The sequence below is a fragment of the Mixophyes fleayi genome, chromosome 7 (assembly GCF_038048845.1).
Source record: "Mixophyes fleayi isolate aMixFle1 chromosome 7, aMixFle1.hap1, whole genome shotgun sequence".
Taxonomy (NCBI): Eukaryota; Metazoa; Chordata; class Amphibia; order Anura; family Limnodynastidae; genus Mixophyes; species Mixophyes fleayi.
Window position 1 is genome coordinate 37241964 of NC_134408.1, and position 15096 is coordinate 37257059.

General features: G+C 43.5%; 1 protein-coding gene across 3 annotated transcripts in view; it reads right to left on the bottom strand.

Annotated features, from left to right (window-relative positions):
• Positions 1-14704, bottom strand: part of TECPR1 (tectonin beta-propeller repeat containing 1) — a 74354-nt gene extending 59650 nt beyond the window's left edge. For all 3 annotated transcript variants that reach the window (XM_075179675.1, XM_075179676.1, XM_075179674.1), the window contains exon 1: positions 14596-14704. The gene's annotated coding sequence lies outside the window, so the exon portion shown is untranslated. The remainder of the gene's footprint in view (positions 1-14595) is intronic.
• Between the last annotated feature and the right edge of the window lie 392 nt (positions 14705-15096).

Here is a 15096-nt window from a genome sequence, read left to right on the forward strand (position 1 = left end):
GGGACCTAGTGTTATTGTACCTCCCTTCTATGGGCCTCCCACCCCTTAATTCGAGTACTTCGGATATGTTTAGAGGGAATGGCACTAGTCCTATGTTATGCTGCCCTTGAGGCACGTGAGAGCACACCCAACACTCAGTTTGGTTTAGCACCTTACCCACCAGGGAGTGATAATCCTCCAATGGATGCCCGCCTATATTCAGAGTACTGGGGGACTGGCATCGTTGGATGCATCTCTCGTCAACTAGGGAGTTGCAGAACTTGCAGATACAATACTCATCAGACAATAGCCCCTCACACTGCCTCCGAGTTCCTGAGCTAGCAGACCTTTTCATAACCCCTGGACCAAGTTTGATAATGGGCTGCTCAGGATATCCTATTAACTTTTCTTCGGCCTCCATTTCATCCGTATCACTCCCAGAACTCTCCTCCATCCTCCATTCTCCTTCACAAAAATAGAATGTCCTAGAAAAAGTAAAAACAAGGAAAATCCTGGAACAAAAGAAAAACAAAAACCGCCACTCCATCGCTGGAAAGATAGTTCTGAGGCAACGTCTCTGGTTCAGGTGTCTTAACTGCAGGCTTTAGGTCTCCCGGAACAGGCTCACAAGTGACAGCTCTATGTCGTCGGTCTGAGTCTTGTCTTGCACTTTCTCCGGATTATGGACTCTCCTGCAGTGGGTGGAATGGACCCAAGTGTCTCTCTCTGCAACCTTCAGTGATATAGTACTGGTCAGCAGCACTTGGTACGGGCCTTCCCAACGGTCTGTTAAACAACCTGAACGTAAGAAATTGCGGATCATAACATAGTCTCCAGGTTCAACATCATGACAGTTTGTTTCTGGCATACCAGGTGACAGCATTTTTAGTTTTTGTTGTTGTTGTTTCAGCTGTCTACTCATTCTTATAAGATATTGTACAGTCACTTCATTATTACACTTTAAGTCGTCTTGTGGACTCACGATCAAATGAGGTTGTCGTCCGAACAGTATCTCAAAGGGGGACAGATTAAGAGGAGGTCTAGGAGTGGTTCGAATGCTGTGGAGGACCAACGGCAAAGCCTCAGGCCATGCCAACCCAGTTTCAGCCATTATCTTACCTAGTTTGTTCTTGATAGTACCGTTTACTCTCTCCACCTTACCACTGGCTTGTGGTCGGTAAGGGGTGTGAAGTCTGCTACTGATTCCCATGAGTTTACACATATTTTGGAAGACATCACCAGTAAAATGGGTACCCCTATCACTTTCAATGATTCTAGGGATACCGAACCTACACACAAAGTCTTGTACAATTTTCTTTGCAGTGAACACAGCAGTATTAGTGGCTGCCGGATATGCTTCTACCCAACCGGAAAACACATCAATACACACTAACACATACTTCAGATTTCTGCACGGTGGTAGTTGGATATAGTCAATTTGTATTACCTGAAAAGGTCCGTCTGTAGGAGGGATGTGGGATGGCTCAGTTGGAATAGTTTTCCCAACATTTTTCCTCAAACAAGTAAGACATGACATTGCTTTCTTACCAGCTTGAGAGGAAAATCCGGGAGCACACCAGTATGCTCTCACCAGTTTGCACATACCTTCTTTACCCAGGTGAGTCAGGCCGTGTGCTGCTTCAGCCAGGCTTGGATAGTATGTTCGGGGAGCTACAGGCTTACCTTGTCCATCCCTCCAGAGTCCTGAGGACTCTTGACCACATCCCTTCGCCTTCCAGACCGCCTTCTCCTGCAGGGAACACAAATCTTGCATTTCAATTAATTTCTGCGTGTCTAATGTCTGAAAAACCATCATAGTCTCGGTCGATACAGTCATAGGTTGCCCTGCTGCCCATTTAGCAGCTTCGTCTGCCCTGTTGTTGCCCAATGACACTGGGTCTTCTTCAAAGGTATGGGCTTTGCACTTTATGACGGCTACTGTTCTGGGTAACTGTATCGCTGTCAGAAGTCCTTTTATGTGTTGTGAGTGTGCCACTGGTGTACCTGCTGCTGTCGTAAAGTTTCTAAGACGCCAAAGGGCCCCAAAATCATGCACTACCCCGAAGGCGTACCTAGAGTCAGTATATATGTTGGCTGATTTACCCTCTGCCAATTCACACGCTCTCCTTAGTGCTACTAGTTCCGCCACCTGGGCTGAGTGAGGTGGACCAAGGGGTTCAGCTTCTACCACATCCTGATCGTCTACAACAGCGTAACCAGTACATAGCTCTCCTGTCTCTGTCTGTCTATGGCAACTTCCGTCTGTATAAAACGTAAAATCTACATTTTCTAAGGGGGTGTCACGTATGTCGGGCCTTGCAGTAAAGGTCTGATTCAGGTGTTCCATACAGTCATGCGTGTCAGTATTCTTGCCTAACTCATCATCAACCAGGGTCTCCTCACCTCCCACCCTTTGTGTCTCTTGAGACACATACGGAAGGTATGTAGCTGGATTTAGGGTGCTACATCGTTTGATGGTGATGTTTGAGGGTGCTATCAGGGCTAGTTCCCACTTTGTGAATCTAGCTGAAGAAACATGTCTGGTTTGGGCTGAATTTAACAGAGCTGATACAGCATGGGGTGTATAGATGGTTGAATTATGTCCTAATACTACATCCTCGCTCTTACTTACTAGAAGGGCCGTTGCTGCTACACTTCTGAGACATGTTGGGAGTGACCTTGCCACATTGTCTAATTGTGCACTGTAGTATGCTACCGGTCTGCTAGCGTCACCATGTTTCTGTGTGAGGACACCTGCTGCACAGCCATCAGCTTCTGTACAAAATAGCTCGAAAGGCTTTTCATAATCAGGTATTCCCAATGCAGGTGCTCTTGTCAGACTATCTTTAAGATTAAAGAACGCTTGCTCCGACTCTTCTGTGTGTATGACACGTTCTGGTTTTGAGGAAGAGACTAGCTCCTGCAATGGTAATGCCAGAATAGAAAAACCTGGGATCCAGGACCTACAGTATCCACACATCCCCAAGAAAGTACGAATCTGCTTCTGGCTCTGCGGCAGGGTCATGTGTTGTATGGCCTCAATTCTGTCGGTTGTCAGGTGTCTTAGCCCCTTAGTGAGGCAGTGTCCTAAGTATTTGACCTTAGTCTGACATGGCTGTAATTTATCCTTTGCCACCTTGTGCCCTGTTTGTGAAAGATGAAGCAACAACAATTTAGTATCATGTAAACATGACATAAAAGAATCAGAGCACAACAACAAATCGTCCACATATTGAATTAGAACAGACCCATTGTGGGGTTGAAAGGATTGCAAACAGTCATGTAAGGCTTGGGAGAAAATACTGGGGCTGTCAATGAACCCCTGGGGTAGTCTGGTCCATGTGTATTGCACTCCCCTGTAGGAGAATGCAAAAAGGTATTGGCAGTCAGGGTGAAGAGGGACTGAAAAGAAAGCAGAACATAGATCAATGACAGTAAAATGACTGGCAGACGGTGGAATCTGCATGAGGATGACAGCTGGATTCGGCACTACGGGGAATTGGCTCTCAACAACTTTGTTAATTCCCCTTAAGTCCTGGACTAATCTATAGCCCCTCCCCCCACTCTTCTTCACAGGGAAAATGGGACTATTTGCTGTACTGGCTGTACGAATTAAAATCCCTTGTTGTAACAGCCTCTCAATAACAGGATATACCCCTAGTTCCACCTCCGGTTTTAATGGATACTGTGGGATTTTTGGGGCTATCCTACCACTTTTTAGATTGACCATGACAGGGGCTACGTTTGCCATCAGTCCAGTGTCCTGTCCATCTCTGGTCCATAGGGAACCTGGTATTTCCAGCAACATCCCCTTTACTTGAGATGGACTTTGTTCTATAACAGGAGAGTGTAACATTAACCTTGGAGGGGTGTCCAATATGTCCTGTACCTCATGTGCAACCTTCTCGGGTATATCTAGGAACACACCATCTGAAGTACAGTATATGACACATCCCATTTTACATAACAAGTCTCTCCCTAGCAAGTTAGTAGGAGCCGCTGCAGCCAAGAGAAACGAATGCTTAGTATGCAGAGGCCCGATAGTAACTTCGGCGGGTTTAGTTAGAGGATAATGTAACACTTTTCCCGTCACCCCCATAGCTGGAATAGTTTTGCTGGTCACCTGTAGATTGAAAGGAGAGGTTATCACAGATCGGGCCGCCCCTGTATCTACAAGAAAAGTTTGTTTCCTGCCAGCTATGTCAACTATCATTGTTGGTTCTTCACTCTGACTCTCAGTTAACCTCACTGGCTGTAGACTACAGGTATGACCTGACCCCTAGCGCTGACTAGTGATTTCCCGCGCAGCATTTGCTGCCGTAATATGCGCGGGTAGATGTGAGTCTTCTAGTCTATGTGAATCCTTTCTTGGAGGATATCTATGTGACCCACCCTTATGTGTATTGAGTCTTTCTTTATTACAATCTCTAACGTAATGTCCTTCCTCGTTACAGTTGAAACACCTGATCACTTTAGGTTTCCTGTTATATGGGTTGTATGCTGGTGGTCGTGTATGCACCCCTTCTAGAGCCTGTATACTTACCGTCATTAACCTATCACTTTTCTCTTCCCTTTTTCTAAAAAGGTTCTTGTCATGCTCCACAGCAGACTCCCTAAGGAAGTCTACCGTGACGCCTCTCCAATTAGGTAATGTGGTTTGTACTCTCGTCTTTAAATTTTCCCTAAGGCCATCCATCAGTACCCCTACAGCTACCTCTCTGTGATGTGGGTCCTCACTTATGTTGGATATCCCAGTAAATCGTGCAATCGCTGTTATAGCTCTAGCAAAGTAATCTGAGGCAGTTTCACTATCCTTTTGTTTAATGGTGAAAATCTTACTCCAATTTACTACTACTGGAAAACAGATGGCTAAGTGTTTGACAATTTGTTCTATATTCCGTTGGTTAATCTCATCAGTCAGGGTGTCATCTTCCTCCAACAAACAATCTCCAATAAATTTTTGTATGTTAGTATTGGGAGGAAGACACGCCCTCAACACTACCCGCCAATCCTTACTGGTTGGTTCATGAGCATTCCCTAAGTCTTTAACAAATTTCTGACATTTAGCTAACTCTTTTCTAGGATCTGGGAATTCAGTCATAATGGAACGTAATTCTGATCTAGTCCAGGGACAATGCATTGTAACATTTCTTAAAGGAACTATACCATCCTTATCTGGTTTCCCATTGGGAACTGATATTGTGCGGACCGGGAACACACCCTCTGGTACACTAACTTCAGGGGACGCTACAGGATTTACAGGCCCTAGATTTAGAACACTTTCACTCCTAGTGATCACGCTACTCTCACCTATCTCAGCCATTTTCTCATACTTGCGCTGAGCCTCTAGTACATTAACAGCATGGGCAATGGCCGAAATCACAGTGGGTTCATCTTCGTTTTCAGATACACTTGATTGAAACTGATTTAAAACAGGGTACAACTTAGTAATTTTTCTATTTTCAGTTTTAACAACGGCTGTACTTACCCCTCCCGCCACATAAGGTGGCGGGGGCGCGCTTGCGCTGAGTTCGCCACGCTTCTCAATGGTTACATCCGCCTTGCGCGCGCTTTTCGCCACGCCTATTTCCGGTTTGTATTCGCTGCTCTGCCACGTGTTACCTTCCATTTGCCACAATTTTAAACAATCATTATGTCTATTCCTCTTTTTCGTTGACTTGATCAACCATATTTTATCTTTTACAGTATTCAGTACCTCTGCATTAAAACTCCCTATTGTTGGGAAAGGCCTATCACAAGCTTTGGTCATCCCGACCCACGTGTCACAATACACAGTTGCATATGCACCATACTTCTTACACATGAGAAACCTCGCTGAACCAATAGGGCCTTCCTTAGGCAGTACACTGACCATCTCTAGCGTATGCTTAGCACCCATGTTGAACAATATACCTTCTACCCGGAACACAGACACACCGCAATGCTCTGTTCCTTCCGGCCAAATGTGAAATACAGACACACCGCAATGCTCTGTTCTTTCCACCTAATAATTTCAACTCTGTTGCTATACTCACCGCTAGAGATCTATAATCCTCGGTGAACGTATTTCCTTTAGCCGCGTTCACTCGCTTTTCTCGCCCCTGGCGAGGATCCCTAATACAGAAATATCACTGTGGGCCCCAAGGGCTATCAGCTCCTCGATACCCTGGCTAAACCAAAAAATCTGCTGAGTTTATTATCGCTGGGAGCGCAAAGTCGATACAATCAACCTGCCTTTCCAGTATAATTCCTCCTAGCTGCTTCACCAATTCGCACTAATGGTGCGACCGGATCGCACTGCCTACCAATACTAATTATTAGCAAACCTTGCGATCTATTGGTAGCGCTTTGCGAAAACCCAGTTTTCGCATTCGGTATACCTGCCCTGTATACCGTCCTTCAGTTGGGCAATCCGCCTCGTCAGACAGCAACTGAGCACCTCAACAATAAAACAGTGTATCTACGTTACAACATCACACACTATACACCTTTTCTGCGCAGAAAATCAAAAGTTCCCAACAATAGTAATAATGTCTCAGAGGCTTTCACAAGTAATTATACTATGCATGTATAATAACTATCAAAACGATTGTTTAACCACGTGGCAAGTTTACCGGAAGTTCGCGTACACACAGCAGGAAGTACACATACGCTAAACAATGCAATACAGTTAAAACGCAGAATGACAGAAAAAAGAAACAGTTTTCTCTTTTGTCCCTAGGTTCTAGTTAGCGTGCCCTAGATAATGCAAAACGGACATTCGGTTTCACAACACAGAGTAAAATTCAGGTTTTGAACACCATGCGTTCTTACCCGTTTATGACGCGTCTCCACCCTTTGTTGAGGAACCGAAATCCGTTGGTCTTGCGTATCATCGGCAACGAAACCTCCAAAGCTCACGAGCCCCCAAATTGTAATGTGCGTATTGTCGCTAACCAATAACGATTGTCGAACCTCGATTTGTGTTTCCAACGCACAAAGATTTATTCGCAATAAGTTGAAAAAAATATGCTCAAGCGATGTAATAGTAAATACAGCCGTTACTTAACGCAGGCGCTCTGGATCCAGTGCAGTCATTCAATCCTGAAGTCTGGGGACAAGAAGTCTGCACTCTGGATCACAAGCTGCTGCTTATATACACAATCAAGTACAGTAATACAATGAAGATGGTATGGCTTGCATCTATTGGTCCGGGTCTCAGGAATGTCCAAGGGGTCGTCAATCATTGGCTGGTTCATCCTAAGGAATCCAAAGGAGGGGGTCATCTCTGCAGGGGGTATGCTCTGCTCTTCCCGCCAGAATTCCTTACTCTTAAGTAGTTCATAATTCCCTATCATTCATAACTTGCGTATGCACTCTGCGATTCCCTCGCAGAGCGCACCAAACAGTAGGATATGTAACAAGGTTCATTATGATACCACTCATGATGTTATTCCTTTAACCCGTTCTGTGTATTTCACTAATATGCATGTAACTCTGATATAACATATAAATACTACTATATTTCGACATAACTGACTATGTGTTGCAACTACCAATAATGTGTACTATTTTATAAGTATGCGTGTTTGTGCAAATGTATGGTAAAAGACCAATTACTGTTGCTGCCACGTGTAGTGGATGCGTACGCCCTTTCACGCCGTAGCGTGCCCTTGTACGACATAGCGTACCGTACGCATCTTTTCAGACAAAGACAACCAAGTTTGCTAGACTTTAATTGAAATGACTTTATCCAATTTGCTGACTTCGACACCGTTAATACGGTAATCACTCGCGGAATTTCAGCTCGCCGCTCGAAATTCCGCAAGTAAACTACCGTATTAACGGTTTTCGCGCGCAATATTACCATATAAACGGTAATATTTTTTTGAGCGCTCATTTGTTAGCGTTAACGCTAACAATTGAATACGCCCCATAAAGTCCGATAATCGTGTCAGTCATGGAACTACAGAAAGCTATGGATGCTTTTTTTTCCTTAAAAAGGCTGTGTACAAACCAAGGCTTATATCTGCAGCCAGGAACTAGCACAGTGCCTGTAATAACTGACTGCCCAGAGCCAGGAACCAGAACAGTGCTTGTAATTACCACCTGCTCAGATCCAGTAACCAGAACAGTGCCTGTAATCACTGACTGTCCAGAGCCAGTAACCAGAACAGTGCCTGTAATCACTGACTGCCCAGAGTCAGGAGCCAGAACAGTGCCTGTAATTACCGACTGCCCAGAGCCAGTAACCAGAACAGTGACTGTAATTACCGACTGCCTGAAGCCAGGAACTAGCACAGTGCCTGTTATTACCGACTGCCCAGAGCCAGTAACCAGAACAGTGCCTGTAATTACCGACTGCCTGAAGCCAGGAACTAGCACAGTGCCTGTAATTACCGACTGCCCAGAGCCAGTAACCAGAACAGTGACTGTAATTACCGACTGCCTGAAGCCAGGAACTAGCACAGTGCCTGTTATTACCGACTGCCCAGAGCCAGTAACCAGAACAGTGACTGTAATTACCGACTGCCTGAAGCCAGGAACTAGCACAGTGCCTGTTATTACCGACTGCCCAGAGCCAGTAACCAGAACAGTGCCTGTAATTACCGACTGCCTGAAGCCAGGAACTAGCACAGTGCCTGTGATTACCGACTGCCCAGAGCCAGTAACCAGATAATTCCTTGGCCTTCATTTTAGACTTAGACAAGATAAAACAATTCCTGCTACATCTTAAATATCTTCCAGTGGGATTACCTCTTTTTAATGGCACTGAATAGTAAATAGGCCATTATAATATATTATTCATGGCCTTTCCCTTACACTGATAAAATGAACTCCTTTGACTTCTGAGCCTAGAGACCTAAAAAAAAAAGTCTCAATCTCTTGTGCGTCACTGGTTAGTCTTAGATTTATGGGAATCAAATTAGAAAACAAAAGAAATTCCTCAAATTCTGCTCTAGTTTCATCTCATAAAAAAACAAAAATATTATCATTATATCTGAGCCAGATTAATATTTTCAAACGAAAATTCTACATAAATTCAGTTAACACCATGGGCCTGATTCATTAAGGCACATAAATTGTCCAATTCATCTTTCACTGCAAAAGACCCTTACGTAAGCCTATAATTTCAGGAGCATGCACATAGTCAATGTACAGTCAAGGCATGCACAGCTCGAGCGCACACTGCAGCACCAAATTCAAGCTTTGGGCATCTCAAAGGTACGTGATCTTCAGTCATAACACTTGCATCAGCTACAGGTCTGCTGTAAGTGCCAATTACTAGTGATGACGGTCACGTATGCAAGCTAGAATATGTGTTTGCAATCAGGAGAAACAACTTTTTTTTAATTTTAATGGTGTGTCATTAATGACTATATTATTAACAACAGGTGAGTGTCACGATCCAGCACTCACCTGAGCCTGAGTGCTGTGTGTGACAAAGGGTTAATCAAAAACAACCACCTGTTCTGTTTAAAAATGACTAAAACATTCCATATCTATGCCACGCAATAACTTTGCCTTATGTCACCACCAAGGTTTTTTGTGGAGAGCTGGCCCTCTCGCTCAGGAAGCCTTTGGATCTCCCTTTAAACTAATCTATCACAATTTATTTTCATCAGAGCTATCATAAACCAAATAATCTCCTTTGCTTCAACTATGTAAAAAAGTCTGACACGTGAATTCGTAAGAAATTATCAGGTGTAATTTAATCAAGTAAATCCACAATGCTTAAAATGAAGAAACAAATAACAAATGGACATACAACAATATAATACAATAGTTTCTTCTAAAATAAGAAGGAAAAAAACAACAGAAATAGTTTCCGTTTGCTGGGAGAAGCAGGAATGAAGGGGACACTTCTCAACATGAAATTGACTCCCAAAGGTGAACAAGGACATTTTAACATGCTGCAGGTATCCACAGCCCCCCCATCATATGATGTTATAACTAGAAGGTTTGTGTAAATGTAAATTAGTTGTTTATGACCTCTGTTCAAACCTTTCAAGCCAGGTCTATTTACACTGGCCTAATTTCCTACCAGAATGTTCTACAAAGATGATATTACCTTCACACAACAGCTCATAAGTTCCTATTCATTTGCTTAAAAAACATGACTCCTGTAAGCATGACATTTGAGAACATACAGTGCATCCGGAAAGTATTCACAGCGCTTCATTTTTTCCTCATTTTGCTATGTTACAGCCTTATTCCAAAATGGAATACATTCCTTTTTTTTCCTCAAAATTCTACACACAAGGTGAAAAAAAGTTTTTTGGGAGATTTTTGCAAATTTCTTAAAAATAAAAAACTAAGAAATCACATATACATAAGTATTCACAGCCTTTGCCATGAAGCTCAAAATTGAACTCAGGTTCATCCTGTTTCCACTGATCATCCTTGAGACGTTCCTACAGCTTAATTGGAGTCCACCTGTGGTAAATTCAGTTGATTGGACATGATTTACAAAGGCACACACCTGTCTATATAAGGTCCCACACTTGACAGTGCATGTCAGAGCACACACCAAGCATGAAGTCAAAGGAATTATCTGTAGACCTCCGAGACAGGATTGTCTCGAGGCACAAATCTGGGGAATGGTACAGAAAAATATCTGCTTCTTTGAAGGTCCTAACGAGCACTGTGGCCTCCATCATCTGTAAATGGAAGAAGTTCGGAACCACCAGGACTCCTCCTGCAGCTGGCCGGCCGTCTAAACTGAGCTATCGGGGAGAAGGGCCCTAGTCAGGGAGGTGACCAAGAACCCAATGGTCACTCTGTCAGAGCTACAGCATTCCTCTGTAGAGAGAAGAGAACCTTCCAGAAGGACAACCATCTCTGCAGCAATCTACTAATCAGGCCTGTATGGTAGAGTGGCCAGACGGAAACCACTTCTTAGTAAAAAGGACATGGCAGGCCACCTGAAGTTCGCCAAAATGCACCTAAAGGACTCTCAGACCATGAGAAACAATATTCTCTGGTCTGATGAGACAAAGATTGAACTCTTTGGCGTGAATGCCAGGCTTCATGTTTGGAGGAAACCATGCACTGCTCATCACCAGGCCAATACCATCCCTACAGTGAAGCATGGTGGTAGCAGCACCATATGGTGTTGATGTTTTTCAGCGGTAGGAACTGGGAGACTAGTCAGGATAGAGGGAAAGATGAATGCAGCAATGTACAGAGACATCCTGGATGAAAACCTTCTCCAGAGCGCTTGACCTTAGACCGGGGTGACGGTTCATCTTTCAGCAGGACAACGACCCTAAGCACACAGCCAAGATCTCAAAGGAGTGGCTTCAGGACAACTCTGTGAATGTCCTTGAGTGGCCCAGCCAGAGCCCAGACTTGAATCCGATTGAACATCTCTGGAGAGATCTGAAAATGACTGTGCAACGACGTTTCCCATCCAACCTGATGGAGCTTGAGAGGTGCTGCAAAGAGGAATGGACGAAACTGCCCAAAGATAGGTGTGCCAAGCTTGTGGCATCATATTCAAAAAGACTTCAGGCTGTAATTGCTGCCAAAGGTGCATCAACAAAGTATTGAGCAAAGGCTGTGAATATTGTGTGTAGAATTTTGGGGGGGAAAAAGGAATTTATTCCATTTTGGAAAAAGGCTGTAACATAACAAAATGTGGAAAAAGTGAAGCGCTGTGAATACTTTCCGGATGCACTGTATATATTTTTCTGTTTAGAAATGACCTTATTTCCTAGAGCTGTAGTTTCCAACTATGACGTGGTTTCACGATCAAGTACAGGATACCAATTTCATTAGGGTGTATTTATAAATTGGGGCACCCTGCTGATCTTAAGTATCCTTTATTGCCGGTGCTTCATATAAACTTCATCAATCTGTTCTCCTGCCAGGACTATCAGGGTCACCAAGGCACCCAAAGTCTTGTTGCTCACAGGCATGAACACATATTTTCTCCTGCTACTGTTCTTAAAGAAAAAAAACTAAATTGAGGGTAAACTAAATAAAACAAGCAAAGGGAGAAGGAAAATCAACAAAGTGTAATCTCCTAAGTGCAAAAAACACATCTGACACAATTACCGTTGTTCTGTGGAAAATACGTAATTGAGGGAACTTTTTCATGCTAACTGAGCATATGAAAACAGAATAAAGACGACATAATGCTGGAAGCTGCATGCAAGGCATATCAGATGGAACACGGTCACTTTTAATTTTCATATGTACAACTGTATATAATAACCATGTTAACTGCAAGCTTCTGAAATTCAAACAATGACATGTTTACTATAATTGGTGTATCTGCAGTCTTGTGTCCTACTGGCCCACAAGCCTGGAGTATACTCAGCGAACGGGGTTCCTTCTATGTGTTGGATCTCAGGTTGTCCGGTTGTAGAGTCAGATGGGACACAGGCCCTGAAGCAGAGTTGGTGGCATAGGCATTAAAAATACTGCTCAAAAAAACCCAAACAGAAATAGTGTAGTTACAACCATATGCTAAGACGCACATATCGCAAGGCGAGTTCAGCTCTGAGCCTGTAGCATATGTGGCAGGCTTAGATACACCTACATATGCATACACCCAATCAGGTCATAAACACAAGGAGTTTTTAAACATTTGCTTTGATAGCGAAAAACACTTTTGCTACTAGGTTTGATTTAAATTAAAAAAACAAAAAACCTATATAATACAGCAGGTATAATATTCATTCTCATGTACGAATGAAAGTATAAAAGAATTAAATCTAAAACACGCCCACAAAAATCATGTAATATAGTCACTAATAATGAACAAAGCGCTATCAGCTTCAGAGATGAATTCGCAATCATCCTATCAGAAGCGGATAGCTAGAACTGGCTGATCATCAGTGTGTATTTGTACCAGCCGTCAGTCACCCACAAAGGATATAGCCGCTGACAGGCGTATCTGTGTCTACATGCGTTTCTGCCTTACTCGCGACTACGGGAACACAGTCTTGCTGTACTCGGTGTACATTAGACCGCTCTTTCCCTCTCCTGTTCCGCCTCTCCAAAAGTATGGAGGCACAAGTGTCAGATGTGAACAAATCTGGATACGCACATAAGAGTACAAGTTCTTTTGTGCGCATACACTGTAAGGAAAAGTGCATTTTATACTAAACAAATGGGCGTATGCTCGGCATCAGTCCCATTGTATCAGGGTATAACAAGAATCAGCTAACTGAACAAGTCAGCATAAGATCAGACATAAAAGCAGCCCCAGTTTGCATATTTTCCAGGCTCAGATGCCCAGAGAACACACCTTGCCGAGGGGAAGCCAAGGGTCAGAATTCGGCAAATGGCAAGGTTTGTGGGGGAGAAATCTCAGCCATTCTGAAGTATAGTGTCAGTGTGTATCAGGTCTCCGCTGACTAGCTACAGTCACATCTGAAACATAGAGACAGACAGCTAATTTTAATTATTTTCCATGCTCGGAGGAGAATACAACCAGCAGCATGGTGTGTGTGTGTGTGTGAGAATTATTGGAAAGCTGGGGCTGCTTATAGAGGGATTGCTGCTGTACAATTTGTTGGTGGGAAGGGAAGGTTTAAATTTTTTCAGACAATGGAGCGATGATTAGATAAGAGCTGTCACTTTCTATCACAGTTTAGGAAAGGAAAGACATCATCTAGACAAGTCGATTGCTATGTGCACATTGCAGCGTGTTTATTCCCCCAGTGTGAATAAGCCCTTACACGTGCAGGCGCATTGTCCCCATATGCCAGTGGTTCCCAAACTGTGCACCTAGGCTCCCTGGGGTGTCTCAGCGATCTCACAGGGGTGTCTCGACCAGGGCCAGTGGTAAGCAAGGTGGGGGACTACTTGGTAATTATTTTGGCTTAGGGGTGTCTTGAAAAAATTATGCAGAGTCTAAGGGTGTCTTGAACTGAAAAAGTTTGCGATCCACTGCGGCATATGCAATTACAGTGCATCATCAGATGATCAAAAAAAAATACAGGTTAAAAATTAAAATGTTTTAATTGTTTGTGAACCTCACAGCTGCATCTGCCAGTGAGTAAACATGTTTGATAGCTCTACATGTGTGTGTGTGGTGGGAGGGGAGTATGTAAATAAATGTTAAGGACTTCAGATACACTCCTAATTTACTCCTAAAACAACCCTACATCCACCAGAACAGAATTCAAAACAATTGCTCATAAACACCTTTTTCTTTTAAATAAGAATTCTAAAAACAGGCTTTGGGATGTGATGTTATGAAAAAAGGCCTATTGCATTCTTATAAAGTGATCAAAGCATCCAAACAGATGGCTCTCATGTTGTTCTGTGCAAAGCCATGATTTTACACACACACATTTTATACACAATATAGAATTTATTTTTTCATTGGGCCCATATACAACCTCCCTTCAACCCACAAGATGTATTAATATATATTTAAGCACAGGCATCAAGGAGTGGAGTGGTCAGACACATACAGTGTACAGAGAGAAGGGACTTTAAGGTCATTCGGGTCATCTGGAGTAAATAATGCTGGTTAACCCCTTCAGTTCTTGGCAAGTCAACAAAATAACTGGACCAGAGAGAGGCTGAGCAGGCACTGAATGGGGTCACTTTGGGTTCATCACTGTGCCAGGCGGACAAGGGTAAAGGACAGTGCAGATTAATATGAATGCAGCTTACCTTGCCGTCCCCTGACTCCTGACACAGAGACACGTAGGACAGGATCCCCGGTCACACAGACACACATTGGTAATGTTGACACAGTGCAGCCATGTCTTTACACTGCCCCCCCCCTTGGGCAGACACAGGGGATGGACGATACTAAGCTCCAAGCTCTCCTATTGGCTGCTGCGCCAGGTGAATGGCTGGTAAATGAGCGATGATTGGTCGACGTACGTCCACGTCAGACTAGGTGACAAAAACAGCAGCATAGTCTGGCTGCACATTGGAAGTGACAGATTGCTGGAGTGTGTAGGAAGTAGAAAGAATTGGGGTTTATCAGTGCCAGGCATCACTGTGTAAATGGAGGGGATCCCAAATTAGAGTATAGTTCTCTATTACACATTCTAATATGTATGTGTTATTGGTAGTATAAGTGCTACTACCACAGTGTTATTATATGTTCTAACTGCAAATCAATAATTCACATCAGTGTAAAAAAGGTCTTAGTGGCTGATGTGA